Below are 18,812 nucleotides of genomic sequence, written 5' to 3'. Positions count from 1 at the left end.
GGTCAGAGAGCTGTTGGGCAAAGAGTCTCCGTTTTGGTGCCTCACCTTTCGCTCCCCTCCTGCACCTTTGCTTGGCTGGAATAGACATTGAATCTGCCTGTTGCTTTTAAGAGAATTGGAAGTAAAGCTGGGGTGAAAAAGTTAGCTTCCTACTGGGAATAATGCAGGGACTTGAGTTCTCCCTTAAGGATCTAATTTTGAATCTAGAGGGTTGAATGAGAAATGAGGCCATTTGTGGCAGCCTAACACTGGGCATTTGAAAACTGACATTTTCTCAACATCCATCCTTTCCTTTAAAAAAAGATAATGTAATTTGGAAGAATATGATTACCCTAAAACATTTTATTTTTTAATTAAAGAGGGTTCATTATGCTACCCGTCTCATCTCGTCCCAGAGGAGGGAAACCCTGTGTTCAGCAAGTTTGCTAAGAAATAATTATAGGTTCAGATCTTCCCCAGGCCCCAAAATTCAATTAAATTTTTTTGTTTGTTTTAAGTTCCTTGCAGTCACATGGCGCGTATGTGTGGATGAGCGCACGCGCGCGCGCGCACGCGCACACACACACACACACACACATGCACACACACACCCCAGTTTTCCTTGTAACTACTCTGGGAATGGGTCCCCAAATGTGAGGTTCCTAAAAGACAATCATCACTACACTCCCAGCCCCATTTCTTTGGCTGTATTTTTGTGAGCCAATATGAACAGGATGAGAAGTGCTCTGTGGCAGGAACCTTACTTTGTGTTTTATTTGTTGAGTTTTTTTTTGGCTACAACCACCCTGATTGTCTACCAGTCCCCAATTCCTGGGATACGTCTCTGGCTTATACTGAATCAGGTCAGTGTGAATAAGTGGTTCTCAGCCCTCACTGTGGCTTAGAATCACCCAGGGGAACTTTTAAACAGAAGTGATGCCTGCACCCAAATGCATATATTCAGCTGGTGTGGCGTGGGGCCCAGGCATCGGTATTTTTTAAAAGCTCCTCTGGTGCTTATGTGCTTCCAGGGATAAGAACCACTGGAGAGATGGCAGCTGTGTCTGGGTAGCATGGATGATGTGGGGATTTGGTGATGAGGAAAGACATCCCAACGGAGTTATAGGGCCCAAATGTGATGCCTACACTGCTCAGCTCACTGTGTGGTTAGTTTAAATAGTGTAAGCATAGGGGCAGAGTGGTTACCCGTCGCTTGTATCCAGACTCCGAGTTATATTTAGACCTGGGTGGAAACAGGAATCCATAGATCCCCCCACCATCACCTCTTCCCTCATTCCAAGAGAGGGGCCAGTTCTACTGTAGGACTGTCCTTGTTTACACACAAAAAATTGTTAGGGAGGCTACGGTATAGAAGATAGCCCTTGTATGAACTTCCCAGGAGATGGGGCAGTATTTATGGGTTCATTCAGGCCACGACTGACCTTTCCCCCAGTTTACAGAAAGTAGCTAAAAATCCGCAGGCCGTGGGGCACAAGCCCTCCTGGCAGCCAGGAAAACGGAAAGACGGAGGGCAGGGCTACGTGAGGCCAGATTCTCACCAGATAATAAACCAAAATAGACACGTCTAATAGGAATCTAATAAATGAATTGACTAAATAACATAAATGTGCCTATGAATCCCCATATAGCTCAGCATATAAACATACATAGGTTTGTATATATTAGTGGCTTACATAATGTCTATGTGTGTTTGTAGACTTAAATAGAGTGGTATATAAATATATTTATATAACTACAGCAGTCTTATGAAACGTGGGGGTAATTAGGCAGATAGCTCAGGCACGTTTTTGAAAACTGTAGCCATTTTCATATTTGACTGAAAATTTCACTGATATCTTGATGCTCCAAAGTATTTAGATTTATAAATTATGTATATATTTTCTAGTTTGTATACAGATGTTGGTATACATTTTATATATATATATATATATAAAAATAATAGGTATCTTATGTATATATATTTTCTGTTTTTCTGAGGGAGGATTCTGAATCTGTGTAGACAGCCAAACGGAGCGATTCAGACTCAAATAGTCTGCTTCGGGGCTTAGATAATCTGCATGTACTAATTATGTGAATCCAGTTCTTCACGTAATTGCTAAATCTTCACTTATTTGGTGCTATATACATAGATATGGCCCCTACAGATCTGAACCAGTTGAACGCACTTCATTTTGCCTTTGAGAATGCAGGCTTGTGGTGAGTAGTTAGTAGGACCTACTGGGTCCACTTTGAATTATCCACCCTCTTGAAGGGAGGAAGAGTGGAAAACTATCCAAGAAATAGCTAAGAGGAAGAATTTCAATTTGACTTTGTGATGAAGTCAGAATTTTCTCTCTCACTCTTTGTCCTGCTCTCTCATACACGGGCACGAACCCACACACACGCTGGAGCATGCATGCACACACACATACAGACACTCACTCTTTTAAACAATATTTATTTATTATTTATTAATTTATTATTATTTATTATTAATTAATTTATTTATTTATTTTTAGCTGTGTTGGGTCTTATTTGTGGTGTGTGGGATTTTCATTGAGGCATGCAGGATTATTTGTTGCAGCACGTGGGCTTCTCTCTAGTCGTGGAGTGCAGGTTTTCTCTCTCTAGTTGTGGCATGCAGGCTCCAGGCTGCACGGGCTCTGTAGTTGTGGCACATGGGCTTAGTTGCTCCACAGCAGGTGGGATCTTAGTTCCCTGACCAAGGATTGAACCCACATCCCCTGCATTAGAAGGCGGATTCTTTACTACTGGACCCCCAGGGAAGTCCCACACACTCACTCTTTTCTCAAACCAACACTAATTTCTTTCTGGGATGGACTGACAGCAGCTTGATGGTCTGCAGAGGGGAGGAAGCAAACATCTACTGTTTCCAAAGACAAGAATAGACCAGCGCACATGATCCACGTATGCGGAGGGATGCTTTTGACCCAAAAGGACTGGGCTAAGAAATTGTTTACAAACCCCTATAAAATCCTTATCAGATTTCTATGACATTTCTGTTATCCAGTTACAAGGCAATCTTTCTTGTCCTTTCAGGTGTCTGAGGTCTTCTGCCAGCATTCAGGAGGTATTCTGTGAGAATTGTTCCATATGTAGATGTATTTTTGATATAGACATATTTTTGACGTATATGTGGAAGGAGGTGAGCTCTATGTCCTTCCACTCCACCATCTTGATTCCGAGCTTCTCTATGACATTTCTGCTTATCTCCCGGTTTGGTTCTATATCTGAAACTGGAACAGATATTGGAACTGTGTACCCCGAAACTGCCTCCAAGAGCTGGGGCTCAGTCACACAGTGGACAATGGGGAAGGGAGGAAAGCTGTCTGCTACCATCTCCTGTCCCCTGTGCATAGTCCAGGCTGAGCTGACTGGGGGGGGCTCCCAAGACTCTACGTTACAGATCCATTTGTGATTTTTTTTTATGAAAAAGGATATAGATGAGTTTTATTAAAATTCCTCTCTCTCTGGGTTTGCTCAGCAGCACTTAGCTTTAAATATGCACCTCATTCTCCTAACTGCTTCTTTTATCTTGTTGGTAAAACCAAAATGAAGGGAATTCCCTGGTGGCACAGTGATGAAGAATCTGCCTGCCAGTGCAGGGGACACAGGTTTGATCCCTGGTCCGGGAAGATCCCACATGCCTAGGAGTAACTAAGCTCGTGTGCCACAACTACTAAGCCTGCGCTCTAGAGCCCACAAGCTGCAACTACTGAGCCAGTGTGCCACAACTACTGAAGCCTGCGCGCCTAGAGCCCATGCTCCGCAACAAGGGAAACCAGTGCAATGGGAAGCCTGCACACTGCAACAAAGGGTAGCCACCACTCGCTGCAACTAGTGAAAGCCCGTGCGCAACAACGAAGACCCGACGCAGCCAAAAATAAATTAAAAAAAAAAAAAACACACCAAAATGAAGCATATGAGAAGAAAACAACCCAGCCTTGGAAAAAGACCACCTTGTTTAAACCCAAGATTGGCTACTCGTGGTTGAAATAAAATAAAAGGGAGTTTTCTGAGTTGTTCAATTTTAGACATCCCACTTTATTAAATACATTTAACATGAAACCAACTTTTGTTGTTTTACTTGAATCAAATCTCCACTCTGGTATAGGTCTGTAGGAAGAGGGAGTGGCATTGCTCTTTCAGGTCCCTGGATGCTCTTCTATTTCATCCACACTCCTGGTGATGCCATTAATCAGTGTGGACATACCAGCTTTCCAGTTTTCACTTGGGATATATGTGGTCACAGACTACATAGGTTTGTGCCAGCAGAATGAAGTGGGCCAAGGAGGACAGGACCAGCTACTCATCCACTCATTTAGCAAAGATTTATTGACCCCTTCTATGTGCCAGGCACTGTGTAAGGTTCTGGGGTAGTGACAACAAGATCCTGTCTACGAGGTCCTTATGGTACGTATTTGTGGAAGAAATGGACGTATTAACAAATAGGTATAATGCAATGCATAAAAGGTCATGAAAGGAATAACACACAAATATTATAAAAGCACAAAGGAGTGGTGGTATCTAACCCACTCTTTGGGGTGGGGGGTGGACACTCAGGGAGGAGCAGATGATGAGAGCCAGAACTTGATTTTATTTATTTTTGTACCTCCTAGTCCTAACTATGATACCACGCTTTTTTAAAAAATTTATTTACTTATTTTTTATTTATTGGCTGCATTGGGTCTTTGTTGCTACTTGCGGGCTTTCTGTAGTTCCAGAGAGCGGGGGCTACTCTTCGTTGTGGTGTGTGGGCTTCTCATTGCGGTAGCTTCTGGAACATGGGCTCCAGGCACACGGGGTTCAGTAGTTGTAGAGCATGGGCTCAGCAGCTGTGACGCACAGGCTTAGCTGCTCCGCGGCATGTGGGATCTTCCCGGACCAGGGCTCGAACCCGTGTCCCCTGCATTGGCAGATGGGTTCCCAACCAGTGCACCACCAGGGAAGCCTCACCATGCTTGCTGAATGAACTGATCAAGGATTTGTTAAGTCTCTGGAGAGGCTGTGGCAGAAACGCTATGATAGGAGTCAGGAGGTCTGGGTTCTGGACCAGGCTCCATGATGGCAGTTTGTGACTTGACCCCCCCGCTGCTTGTCCAGATGAAATTAGGGGAAGATCCTGGGCCGCTGCCAGACCCCCACTTCCCTGGTTAATTAAATATACTGTCTCTCCTTCCAGTATATGTGTAACACATAAGAAATAAAACCAAAGTTTTCTTTCTATAATCCATTCATAAAATAGTCATCAGCTCTCTCTAACCCTGTCCTTTTCCAGTTTTCTGTGAATCTTTAAAAAAGTATTTTAAAGTTATTCGGGAGAGTATTTATAACTCCAGACTGTTTTTCACAAAAGTTAGGACAGGTTGATTAGCAACTGAGGAGGTTGAAACCTGGAGAAAGTGAAGTAATATGAAAGAACCCAATCGGCTTACTTTGGCCAGTGCTGACCAACAGTTTAAAACCACCCTAGGGCATTCCCTGGTGGTCTGTGGTTAGGACTCTGTGCTTTCACTGCCGAGGGCCTGGGTTCAATCCCTGGTGAGGGAACTAAGATCCTGCAAGCCACGTGGTGTGGCCAAAAAATAAATAAGTAATAGAACAAATAAAACTACCATATACTTAGAGCAGTGGAACAACAGGCAGGGGTCAGGGACTGTATCGTGCTCTGTACAAAGAAGGCTGTTTATTTCTCTGCTTGAGTCCAGCAGAGAGGGAGACTGGTGGCTGCAGTGTCCTGACCTGATTGGAACAGGAGCCTCACATCCCTGCTGATCAACCTGGCCCTTACCTTAGGCCCTAGGGAGGAAATAAAACCAAAATGTTCTGTTCTAACCAAACAACTCAGTGTTAAAGCTGAAGGGCCTAACCCTTCTCACAGAATTCATTGCTTTTTGCCTCTAGAACACTCATGTGCTCGTTTACCTCAGTTTTCTCTTCTGCAAAATAGGTATAGTAATTCCTGTCCTACTTACTACTCAATGTACTTTACTTTCATGGTACATTCCATAATTTGTAACTTGTAATTGATTAATTTCTGTCTTCCTAACTTGACAGAGATATTCAGGAAGACAAGAATTGTGCTTGTTTTCCTCTCCATTCAGTTTCCAACATCTGGTACAGTACTTCCACATACCAGCCAGTCACTCAATAAATACTTGTGAATAAATGAATGAATGATATTGTCAGGCTCAAGTAAGATGAAGTATTTGAAATGCCTTCAAAAATTGTACAGGTGAAATGTGTGTAAATATTTATTTATAATGTGTATAGTTTCTAGTTAACTAGACTGTAAATTCCTTGAGTTTAGGACCCAAACATTATATTCTCTATTTCCCATTCAACCTAGCAGAGCACTCTCCACAAATGCTCAGTAAATAAACATGCTCATTGCTAGAGTATCTAAAAGAAAATGATAATACTTGCAATAAACAATCCAAAAGTGAATTTAAGAAAAGCAATTCCATTTATAATAGCATTAAAGGTAATAAATTACTGAGGAATAAATTTAATAAAGTAAAAATCTTATACTCTGAAAACTACAAACACTGTTGAAACCTAATTAAAGAAAACCTAAATAAATGTAAAAACATCCCGTGTTCATGGCAATACTGCCCAAACTGATCTACAGATTCAACACAATACCTATATCAGAATCCCATTTGGCTTCTTTGTAGAAACTGACAAGCTAATCCCAGAATTCATGTAGAAACTAAAGGGACCCCAAATAGCTAAAACAATCTTGAACAAGAAGAACAAGATTGGAAGGCTCACATTTACTGATTTTTAAACTTACTACAGTGGTACAGTAATCAAGAGAATATGGTACTGGCATAAAGATAAACATATACAAGTGTGAGTCAAAAATTATCCGCACTCTGGCTGTAGAATTTATTTTAATTAACTTTTAGAAAAGACAAATACATCATTTTTCAACATAATCTCCTTGCTTTTCAATACACTTTGTCCATCTGTCAACAAGCTTTTGTATTCCCTCAGTAAAAAATGTTTTAGGCTGAGCTGTGAGCCACGAATGCACTGCTGTCTTCACTTCTTCATCAGAAGCGAATCTTCATCCTCGTAAGGCTGCTTTCAGCAGGCTAAACAGATGACAGTAAGATGGAGCAAGATCCGGACTACAGGGAGGATGCTTTCACACCTCAAAATGAAGTTTTTGCAGAGTGTCAACAGAGTGGGCAGAAGTGTGAAGACGTGCACACCCTCAGACCACAAAAAGTGAATCCCTGCACGCTGCTCTTCTTTCATGCATATCACAGTGGGGCATCCATTTTTGCTTGCACCACAGTTACAAATGAACTGATGTAACATGTCCACACTTGCACAGCAGTGACTGGGGAGACAGTAGTCTTGAAAGCTACTGATAAGAAAAGCGCTGAGAAGATAGTGCGGCCAACAGAAGTTTTAATGTACCTTGAGTGTGGATAATTTTTGACTCACCCTCGTAGATCAATGGAATAGAATGAGAGTCCAGGAATAAACTGTCACATTTACATTCAATTGATTTTTGACATGAGTGCCTAGAAAATTCAGTGGAGGAAGAGAAGTCTTTTCAAGTGGTTCTGGGACAACTGGACAGCCATGTGCAAAAAAATTATATTGGACCCCTGCTTCACACTATATACAAAAGTTGACTCAAAATGGATCAAAGACCTAAGTGTAAGAGCTAAAAATATGAAACCCTTAGAAAAAAAACATAGATATAAATCTTCATGACTTTGGATTAGAATGGTTTCTTAGATAAAGGTACCATAAGAAAAATAGATAAATGGACTTCGTCAAAATTAAAAACTTCTTGCTTTGAAGGACATCATCAAGAAAGTGAAAAGATAATCCCCAGAATAGGAGAAAATATTTGCAAATCATGTATCTGATAAGAGACTTGTATCTAGGGTACATAAAGAATTCTTATAACTCAATAATAAAAGGACAAGAAGCCCAAATGGGCAAAGGATTTTGAAAAGACATTTCTCTAGAGAAGAAATACATGCCAACAAGCACATGAAAATATGCTCAGTATTGTTAGCTACCAAAAAAAGGCAAATCAAAACCATTAGGACACCTATAATAATAATAAAAACTAGATAATAATAACTGCTGGTGAAGATTGGAAAAATTTTAACCCTTTTACATTGCTGGTAAGAATATAAAATGATACATCTCCTTAGGAAACAATCTGGTAGTTTCTCAAAATGTGAAACCTAGAATTACCATATGACCCAGCAGCTCCGCTCCTTAAGTATATACCCAAGAGAAATGAAAACATATGATCCCATAAAATGTGTATATGAATGTTCATAGCAGTGTTATTCATAATCGCTGAAAAGTGGAAACTACCCAAATGTCCATCAACTGGATAAATAAAATGTGGAATATTCACAAAATGGAATTATTAGGCAATAAAAAAAGAACAAAGCACAGATACATGCCACACGATAGATGAATCTTGAAAATATGCTAACAGAAAGAAGCCAGTCACAAAAGACGACATAGCACGATTCCATTTATACGAAGTGTTCAAAGAAGGTAAATCTATGAAGTGAGAGAGTAGATTGGTGATTTCCCAGAGCTAGGAGTGTTGAGGTGGGGGACGGGAGCCAATAGATACAGGATTTTCTTTTGGGATGATGAAAATGTTCTAAAATCGATTGTGATGATGGTAGCACAACCCTGTGAATATGTTAAAAACATTTAATGGTACCCTTTAAATAGGTGAATCATACAGTATGTGAATTGTAGCTCAGTAAAGTTTTTACTGAAAAAAGAAAATTATAATACAGTACCTGCCCTTAGAGAACCTACAAGCTAATTGAATTTTTTTTCTTTTTTGGTTCTTTGTCTTAAAAATTCTAGCTACTCCATTTTGAAAGTTTAGTTGTTAATTTATTTTCTATTGCCCACTGTAACTTAGTGCTTTGGAGTTTACAGTAAAGTTGCAGGAAAGACAGAGGAGAAAAAAGGGCAGAGGACAAGGGCAAAAGGGAACTCAAGGAGCTATGTCTTTTGGGAAGAGGCCTGGGAAGCCTTGTTAGTCTCCTAGCCAATCTAATAGGGAAGAACTGTGTCTTCAAGACTCCATATATCTTTGATTGAGAGTTCCAGTTTTGGTGGTGGTGTTTGGAACTGAGTTGTCTCAGCCACCTTCTTTGGGTGTGAATGACACTAAAAATATGAAATATTGACCTTCTACCCTTCAGACATCTATCCAGACAAGATCTGGATAATTGGTGGGTGTGGAAAGAAAGCCACGGAGAACTTGTATCCATCTGGAGAGTGGCAAGGGGAGAAACAGCTGGGGAATGACTCAAGAAGACTGGAGTCTAGGAACAAAAGACTCAGAAAACCTCCCTAAGCATAGAATGGGAAGGAACTTGGACATCTTGATGACCACATTGACTCCTTCTGTGCTGTAGTTTTGATTCTAGTCTTGGTTTCCTTCCTTTTTCCAGAATCGCAATTTCAGTGCTGTGAACACCTTCACACCCATTTGTTCTAAACAAGAGCGTTTGAACAGAGCCTGTCTTGATGGAGAGAAGGGGTTTGGGTAGGTGTGGGAGGCAGAGGGTTCTGGCAGGGGGGAAAAAGAGTTAGGGCGGTCGTTAGGAAATAGTCTGACGAGGAAAATGGTACACAGCTCTTGGATTTAAGAAATAAGAATCAACAAACCGGAAGACTTTCCTTATTTGGAGGAAAAAAAAAGCTTTCTGGATGAGAAAATGTTGAGTGAGATTTTAAAGGAAGTTCAGAGCAGCGTGGATTGGGGACGCATTCTCTCCCTTGACGCTGGGCCCCAACTGCAGGAATAGCTCTCCTCAGAGCTGGTTAACTCTGGCCCTTCGCCTGCACATTCTGAGTGATTGGCCGTGACTAGCTGAAGTCTCCTTAAGGGCCGACTGAGGGAGCAAGGTAGATAGTCTTATGACCTCCCAATCCTAGTATTAGTTTTGGTCTCGGCTGGCGAATTCAGTGCGTTTGCCTTTAAGGGGAGCAGAAAAGGAGCGTTGGGAGGCCTTGCTGTGGTGTAGGTTACCTACACCAAAACAGACGTGTGTTCTGCTCCCTGGCCAGCCCGAGTCTCTGCTCTTCTTATCCCAACTTGCCTAATTGATACCTTGGCTGATGGTGTCATTAAAAATGCTTGAATAATAGCCTGACCGGCTGATTTCAAAATGGGAGAGGTGATTAATATGTCGGAAATCCAGCGGGGGGAAGCAGGGAAGGGAATGTCCTGAGAAATAAAAAATGGGAGAGGGGTCCTTTTGTGTCCCCCGTCGCCCACCCTTAGTTCTTCGACCTGTGGGAAGACCTCGGGACCGAGTTTGATGCCCAGCTCCTTTTCGGTTTGCTGATCCCTCTCCATTTCCCCTCCCCTACTTCCCCCGAGAGCACACGTTCTGACACCTACAAGCTCGTTACATGATGATGACCTATATTTTTATCTTTTTTATGAGCATCAAACACACATCGTCTTGCAAGCACTTGTGTTTTTTTTCCCTATTGACGTGTGAGTGCCTTTGATGGTAATTTATTGTAGGGTTGAGCAGCCAGGTCTTAATTCTACCCTAAAACTGCTTACCATTTTGATGCCTCCAAACCATCCCCAAATGGACCTTCTTCCTACATAAGGGTGTGGGACAACCCCCTTTGAACTGTCTTCTGTGGTAGACTACGGAGCTTAGAGAGAACGTGAGGGAGGGATTCCCCTGCTGGCTTTCAGGGATGCCTTGGTCCCCGGCTTCTAATTGCAATTGGGCTGTATGAAAGTTTTGCTCTACTCAGCAAAATGTTTCTTCATGGCTTAGGTCAACAGGGCTTCACCGGTTGCACAGAAAGGTCAATGAGCAGTTTCTGCTCCAATAGTCAGACTCTTCGGGAAATTTCCATTGTGGCTACTTGCATCTGTGAATTCAGATGGGATTAGAAGCAGAATGTTGCACCCTAACCTAGGGAGTCTGGGCTGTGAGAGGCAGTTAACCCAAAGCAATGCAGTCCTTCTGAAGTCATTCTGTAATAACCTGTTAACTCCCACATCTGACCACTCCCTCACCTGGTTTAGGTAAAATTTAGCATCCCCTAAGGGATGACTGGGGGAACAGAGGATGAAGTGTGAAGTCCTAAGAATATAGTTTTAGCCTAAGCAGAACTTTATTCTTAAGAAAAATTTCAATTTGGGCCCAATAGCTGTCTTTGCCCTGGCCTCCCTTTGTCTCTCAATACAATAAAGAGCACCATACACTAGGACACTCAGATTCATTACAGGAGGATAAGTCAATGTCCAAGACAACTAGGAATGTGACCCATGCCTTGTGAAAGTATAAGGGGAAAATGGAGACTGAAATTCCTACTTCTCTTTCTGGAGAGGCCAGCATAACATCCAAAGTTGACCGAGGTACTGTGCTGGAAACTGGTCTACCTGTGGACTGAATCCTTGTTGGCTCTTGTTACAGACTGTCCACTCCAGCCGGGTTCATTTGTTCTCTCTCTCCCACACATGACACTCACCACATGTGGTTGCCAGTACTTGCCTCCAAACATTTTTACAGGCCGGTTCCCTCCTTCTTCAACCTTAGGTACTGTTTCTCTGTCCTCCCTGTTCAACCCTGTCCCTTTCCTCTTTGTATACCTGGTCCTAAAAGTCTCTTCCACCATACAGCTGCCTTAATTGGCCTTACCTGACTCCTAAGACTCCACTGTTTTACAATTTTATAACATAATAATATTTAACAATGCAATAATATTTAACAATATTATATTATTTGTGCTTATCTCTCCATCCTGTTGTCTGCCTATGTCCATGAAGGGACTTTTCGCGGCCATCTGAATGAACCTTCTGACTGAAAGCAAAACTATTACCACCAGCTTCTTAGGTGGATAAAAATCTCTCTTCATTAAGGCCTTCCAAAGAGGAAGGCCTTTACACGCTTCCTTGGCCTCCAATTTTTATATCCAGTGGAGTCGTATAGATGCAGATGAACTTGATAAAGACAGTAGCTTCCATGGTGGAATCCATGTGAAATATCATTTTCCATATGATAACTTGAAGATTGTTTGTTCTCAAACTTCAGAGATTGAGTCATTTATCTGGACATTTCAAAGAAATATGGCGCATCTATCATGATTACTTGGTTCCCCATTACATAAGAGAATAAAACCCAAATTCCATTGCTTGGTCTTCAGAGCCCTCCATAGTGACACTACATTTACCTCTACATCCCTTCACATAACCTGGACTACAACTTCATGGGTCTTCTTGAGGTTCTTGAACTTGTTCTACGCTTTTCTGCTTCCAGACTTTTGCACATACTATTCTTTCTGTCTGGAATGTCATTCCTTTTCTCATCGCCCTATCAAGGTCCCATCCTTCATTTAACCCCAACATAAAATCTTCTCCAAGAATACTTCCTAGATCTCTCTAGTGACGATTATTTCTCTTTCACCTCCAAGGGTGTCACAATATTTGAGCCTCTGTGATAGTGCTGTTTTGTACTGGAATTATATATATGTTCCTTTTACTAGAGTGTAAGCTTTTGGAATGCAGAGTTGTGTATTTTTTAACTTTATATCCCTTCTTATGCTTAACGGAATGCTTTGGACAGCAGGTGCTCAAGAAATATCAATTAATTGGAAAACAGGGCCTTGTTTTGGTGTTTATTTTGCTCTTACGAGTCTTCTCTAACCATGTCACCATTTTGTACTGACCAAATGGTCTTTGGGTGTTCTCCACCTCTGTCTAGCGTAAGAGCAGAGCATCTAAAACAATCTAAGTGCAGGTGGAACTGACAGGTTTGAGAAGACCCCGAAAGCAGATCCATCCTTGGAAAGTTTCTGGACTGGTTTCAGGTTAGCTTTCTTGCATGACAGGGCATCTGAAGGGATGTCCGTACCAAGCCACTCAGGGAGAAACCAGCATCAAGGGAGAGGCGCCTGAAGGTTAGAAGGAACCGATTTCTGGGAAAGAAATCACTTTAAGGATTTTGTATGTCAGCAAAAAGGACAGTGCACTTGCTTAGAGGTAATCATTTCACTCTTGGCACCCAGCATGTTTCTTTATGCTGCAGTAATGTCGGTGACAGCACTTTTCCTGTCTGGTGCCTGAGGAAGGGCTGATGGCTCTGCTCCCATGTGCTTGTTGGTAGGAGGTGAAGAATGAGATGTTTTTTGACTGCTCCAAATGCTTAAGAAAAGACAAATCGAAACCTCCCAGGTCTCTTACCAATTCCTCCTATCAGCTACTGGCTCCCTCAGCATTTCAGGCCTCCTGGCTTCCAACCAGGCCTTTGTGTTCTAAGGTAAACGGTTACATTGTCTCCCTTGTTACCCTCTCTCACATCTGATTGTCCACATGGATAATTTCTTCAGTCCTAGTCCTTTGTGCTCAATTCTGTAGCTTCTTTCTTGCCAAACTCTGGTTTATTATCTCCTCTTCCTTCTCTAGAAAGTCTTCTCTGACCACCTTCTGGAAGTGTCCTTAAACCTTCCTCATCCTCCCCAGCATGGGTGACTAGACTTCAGCCAAGATCTGTTAGTGATGTTCCTGTTTCTGTGTCTTGTTTTCTGTCATCCAGGGAATCTCCCCATATAGATATTACTTGTCTCATTAACTCTGTATACACCCATGTGGCCTCCAGTTTCTCCAGTCAGAGAAGTCATTGACTGGCTTTCTCTTGCTTGAAAAGTTAACCAGCATTAACAGGTGACAATAAAGAGAGATTTAGAAGCTGTTGGCTTCCTTGATCACTTTCTTCCTCCCTCAATCCTTCCTTTCCACCCGTCCTTCTGTCCTCAAATGCTGGCTGGGTATCTGCTATGTACTAGGTACTGCTCTAAGTTACCATGCTTCTCCCTGTATATAACTTATACTCAACGCTCTTTCTGAGTGGTAGTTTAGATATTGGTTTGCTATGGGAAATTACTTAATCAAATGTTCCCAAACACTGTCAAAAGTGTAGACGTTTCTGGGCTTCCCTGGTAGCACAGTGGTTAAGAATCCTCCTGCCAATGCAGGGGTCACGGGTTCAAGCCCTGGTCCAGGAAGATCCCACCTGCCATGGAGCAACTAAGCCTGTGCACCACAGTTACTGAGCCTGCACTCTAGATCCCATGAGCCACAACTAATGAGCCCATGTGCTGCAGCTACTGAAGCCTACACGCCTAAAGCCTGTGCTCTGCAACAAGAGAAGACACTGCACCGAGAAGCCCGCGCACCACAACGAAGAGTAGCCCCCGTTCACCACGACTAGAGAAAGCCTGCGTGCAGCAACAAAGACCCAAAGCAGCCAATCAATAAAAATAAATAAATAAATAAATTTAAAAAGTGTAGAAGTTTCTGATCAAGTACAGAATTAGGATTTCTCTTCTTTGTTAGCCACTCTCCTCATTATTGGTATCGCTGCTTATCATTGGTCCACCTTTCAGAACTTGATAAAGAAGAGTTGTTTTGTGTCTCATCCTGAGATGAGCAGTTATTCCAGCTCAACTATAATTTTATTTTATTTTATTTTTAGGAAATTTATTTATTTATTTTACTGACTGTGTTGGGCCTGTGTTGGGTCCTCTTTGCTGTGTGCGGGCTTTCCATAGTTGCAGTGAGCAGGGGCTACTCTTCATTGCGGTGCACAGGCTTCTCATTGCAGTGGCTTCTCTTGTTGTAGAGAACAGGCTCTAGGCTCACGGGCTTCAGTAGTTGCAGAGCATGGGCTCATTAGTTGTGGCTCACGGGCTCTAGAGCGCAGGCTCAGTAGTTGTGGCGTGCAGGCTTTGTTGTTCCGTGGCATGTGGCATCCTCCCAGACCAGGGCTTGCACCTGTGTCCCCTGCATTGGCATGTGGATTCTTAACCGCTGTGCTACCAGGGAAGCCCTCAACTATAATTTCAGTGTTTACTGAAGAACTTGAAGGATGGGAGTGGGGAGACTAGATATTCCACCCAAAAACAGAAGCCACGGTTCTTGCCTTCACGGAACTTAAAGTTTAACAAATGAGACAGAAAACATCATTTCTCCTACTGTCATATATAAACACACACATGTGCTGGTTTATACAATTAGACATCATTGAAAAACTAAATGGTTACGTGAAATGGAGCAAAGACGTCATCTCAGGTGGAGTTAATAAAGAAAGGCTCTTCGGAGGAAAAGGTTGTGAGCAGCTGGATTTTGATGGGAGACTGTGGGAAGTAGAGGCTGTGAAGACAACATTCTAGGGGACAGGACATAATAATCACAGGCTTAGACGTAGGAATGAGTAGGGGTGTGGGAGTTGGTGAATAGGTTATCTTGGCAGAAGCACAAGGTCCAAGCAGGAAAAATAAAAAGAAATAGGTTCAATGAGAGATTAGGGTGGAATTGGTGGAGATGACCAGCCTGGGTCGATGTATCTTCCCAGCTGGAGGCGGGGGAATAAATAAAATAACTTTAGGAGGACTGAAATGTTTATTCTTCCCCCTCACTTTTGAGAAAAAGGATTAAGGCTTTTGGAACTCTACTATTTGACCTAAGGGCTCTGCTAACATGCGGGAAGGAACAGGGGCCAACTATAAGATAAGCCTAAAGGTCTATTTTTTTTGGTTTTTTCAAAATATTGCTTAAATTTCAGCAGTAATTATTTATTCACAAGAATTCTGCACTTCACTTTGCTTGGTTCTATTCTGGAATTATAGAGTGACCCTACAGAAATTACCTTACCCAGTCAAATGCTTCTTGCATCCTTCAGTCTACCCATTTTTCCTGTATAACAAGGTTTCAGGGTAAAGCAAAGAAACTTTCACACCTGGTATCTGTCCATTGACCTTTACCTTTCTAGATTGACGCTGCTTGAGGGGAGGAAATATTCTCGGAGAAACTGCCTTTGAATTTTGCCAGCCTGTTAGAAGGAGATCTTCTAAATCTGGGTTAACTACCACAGGGGGAGGAGAGTCCCGGCACTAGCTTCCATGACTTTTAGGATATTTCCACCTTGGACCTCTGCTGGAATTTCCTCTGAAGCAGAAGGAAGGGATGGCCATTTTGCATATAATGCTTAAATACGAACGAGAGGGAAAAGATATTCTTCCCTTCAGTATATTTAGGTTTAAAAGACAAAATGGCAAGAAAAGAATTAAATTGTGTAGAGAAAGAAACAATAGAATTACCAAAGGAAGAAGAACTTCCCAACAGAATGGATTATTGAGATGATTGGAAGAAATTGTGGTGCTCGCTTTGGCAGCATATATACTAACATTGGAATGTGGGGACTTTCCTGGCAGTCCAGTGGTTAAGACTCCACCTCTCCACTGCAAGGGGTGCGGGTTCCATCCCTGGTGGGGGAATTAAGGTCCTGTAGGCTGAGTGGAGCAGCCAAAAAAAAAAAAAAAGGAATGATACAGAGAAGATTAGCATGGCTCCTATGTAAGAATGACATGCAAATTCGTGAAAGAAATTGTGTATTTCCTTTTCTCGGAGGAGCTAGAAGAATTGGGTCAATTACCAACTGTCTGCATGATTTTGGAGGCAATGGAATGCATGTGGGGTCCTCCAAAGTTGTCTTCAGGCCTAAGACTCAGTGATTTCAGAACAGGACATAGAGGGAAGAAACCAGAGTGACTTGAACCCATCTTTTCATACCTCTCTTCCCTCTGCGGAGGTAAAGTAATGTGAATTTATTTCACTTTTTTTTTGGTATCACTAATTACATTTTGAGCTTATATATTTATTTGGGAATCTGTTTAATGGTGGTCTCTACCACTAGATCGTAAGCTACATGCAAGGCTTGTATTTATTTTGTGCATCATTTTACACTCAGCATTTAGCACAGGACTTAGCACATATTAGCCAGTCAACAAATGAAAGAATGACGTGTGCCTCTGCTCTCAACCACTGACTTAGATAATGAGAAGTGCCTACTTTCCAGGGGCTGGGAGGATTCTATACTATGGCAAGTGGAGGGATCAGAGATGAGCCACAGAGACTGCCATCAGATCTCCCCAGGTGAGGGTGGCAGATCTAGGGTAGATCCTTTGTTGATGTCCTCTGCCCATCACTGGCTGCATCTTATCATAGGACCTCGGGCACAGGCCAGGGAGTGATCCAGGGCTGGCGGTGGGAGGAGGTGCGTTCTGGCTATCAGAATAGACATCTTATCCCAGCTGTGGTTGTTCCAGATGTGGCAGGTTTCCCAGCCCACTGACCTGCAGGGCACTGTAGGGGGGTTGGTGGCATGAGTCAGAGAGGAATGTGGGGCTGGTTGTTTGGGAGTTTTACTCTGCGAGGAGAAGCCGGTTCCCCATGCCTGTCAGTTCTCTAATGGCATCTCCTGGGCAGAGCCTAGAAACAATCAGTTGAAGACAGACTGAGCACCCACACTCTTGTGAATCTCCTAGCACGTTGGCAGGAGAAGAACTTAAATGGACTTTAATGGGCAGAGTACAATCCATAGACCTGCAAAATATCACAGAGTGTTTCAAATGAAAGGAAGTTTGAGAGATCATCTTATCCACACTTCTGTCTTCAATCCAGATAAATAAAAATCCCTCCCCTTGAAGATTTTTCTGAGCTATAACATGGTAGCCATACCAGGGCAGTGGAAGCTCAGTGTAAATTCTCCAAGCTCCCATTTCCTCATTCCCCTGGTGGGACTGAATGGACACACAAGAGAGGTCCTCACGTCTACTTCCCTCTACGCTCTGCTTCTTCAAACAGCGCTCAGCGGTGGGACACGGCTGCAGGTGTGGAGAGGCCCTCATTCTTGGTTCTTACTGGAGAGGGGACCTATGAACCTTGTAAATGTGATGACATCGGCAATGACAGACTCTTCAGCCGCCTGCTAGTCTGTAATTGAAGCCAGGAATTCAGCACACGCTTGGACACACCCAGCCTTCACTATAGGTTCCCAGAAGCGGGTTCCTGCACAGCCACCAGGCTGGGAGGACCCTCACTTAACCAGCCTTCCCTGACAAGCTCCAGGGCCTCAGAGCTGAATCCTAAATTCCCAAACCAAGCAATAATTTTATCCCTGTTTCTCTTTCCATTCCTAGCTGTGCCTAAACTGTTCTTGCAAGTTATTCCCAGTTGCTAAACTCCGCAGTAAGTGAGATCCACTCTCCACGGTAGTGTAATGGGATGTTCTTTCATTTTCATTTAGCCGAAATCTTTTTAATTACAATCAGAGCCTAAAACCCATCAAGCCAGAAAGCTTCTACACTGCTTTAAAGCCCCAGGCAAATAGGTCGGGGATTTTTCCTGCTGTTCTCCACCTCTCTCCATAATGAGATGCTTTGTTTCCATGAATTAATCGGCCCTGATCCAGAGTTTCAGACTCTGTGACAGGACATTTCAACCCTCCCTCTGCCTCCAGGCAGGACTCAATTAACTCATCCCAGACTGAAGACTGTCTCCTCTAGACCTTGTTTCAAGATTTCCTGAATCTTCAGCTTGTCCCTCTTGTCTAATCTTAATTTCCTTTGTCAATTCCAACCCATTACTTCTCATTGTGGAAAGGGAGATCCAGGGACTTCCCTGGCAGTCCAGTGGTTAGGACTCGGCACCTCCACTGCCGGGGGGACCTGGGTTTGATCCCTGGTTGGGGAAATAAGATACCCCAAGCTGCGAGGGGCATAGACAAAAAAAAAAGAGAGAGAGAGATCTATGTCTCTCATAACTTTCCAGCTAAAAGTGTCTCAGTTCTTATAAAGTTTCTCACAAGTTAGTTTGGTTTCGTGGCTATCTTGCTTATACCAGAAGAGGAAAGTTAGTGTTATTTGAAATTTGCCTCGTGATCTGAGCGTCGTGGACCTGAGCTAGTAGTCCAGATTTTCGTCAC

At 42.7% G+C, this 18,812-nt stretch overlaps 1 non-coding gene across 1 annotated transcript; it reads left to right on the top strand.

Moving 5' to 3' along the window:
* The first annotated feature begins 16,336 nt into the window (after window positions 1–16,336).
* Window positions 16,337–16,443, top strand: LOC130834283 (U6 spliceosomal RNA). The gene has a single exon (XR_009048663.1). It is a non-coding gene; the product is annotated as a U6 spliceosomal RNA (small nuclear RNA).
* Window positions 16,444–18,812: the final 2,369 nt, after the last annotated feature.

Source organism: Hippopotamus amphibius, chromosome 12, assembly GCF_030028045.1.
Source record: "Hippopotamus amphibius kiboko isolate mHipAmp2 chromosome 12, mHipAmp2.hap2, whole genome shotgun sequence".
Classification (NCBI taxonomy): domain Eukaryota; kingdom Metazoa; phylum Chordata; class Mammalia; order Artiodactyla; family Hippopotamidae; genus Hippopotamus; species Hippopotamus amphibius.
Note: the sequence above shows the minus strand (reverse complement) of the source record. Positions and strands in the feature narration are given on the sequence as shown.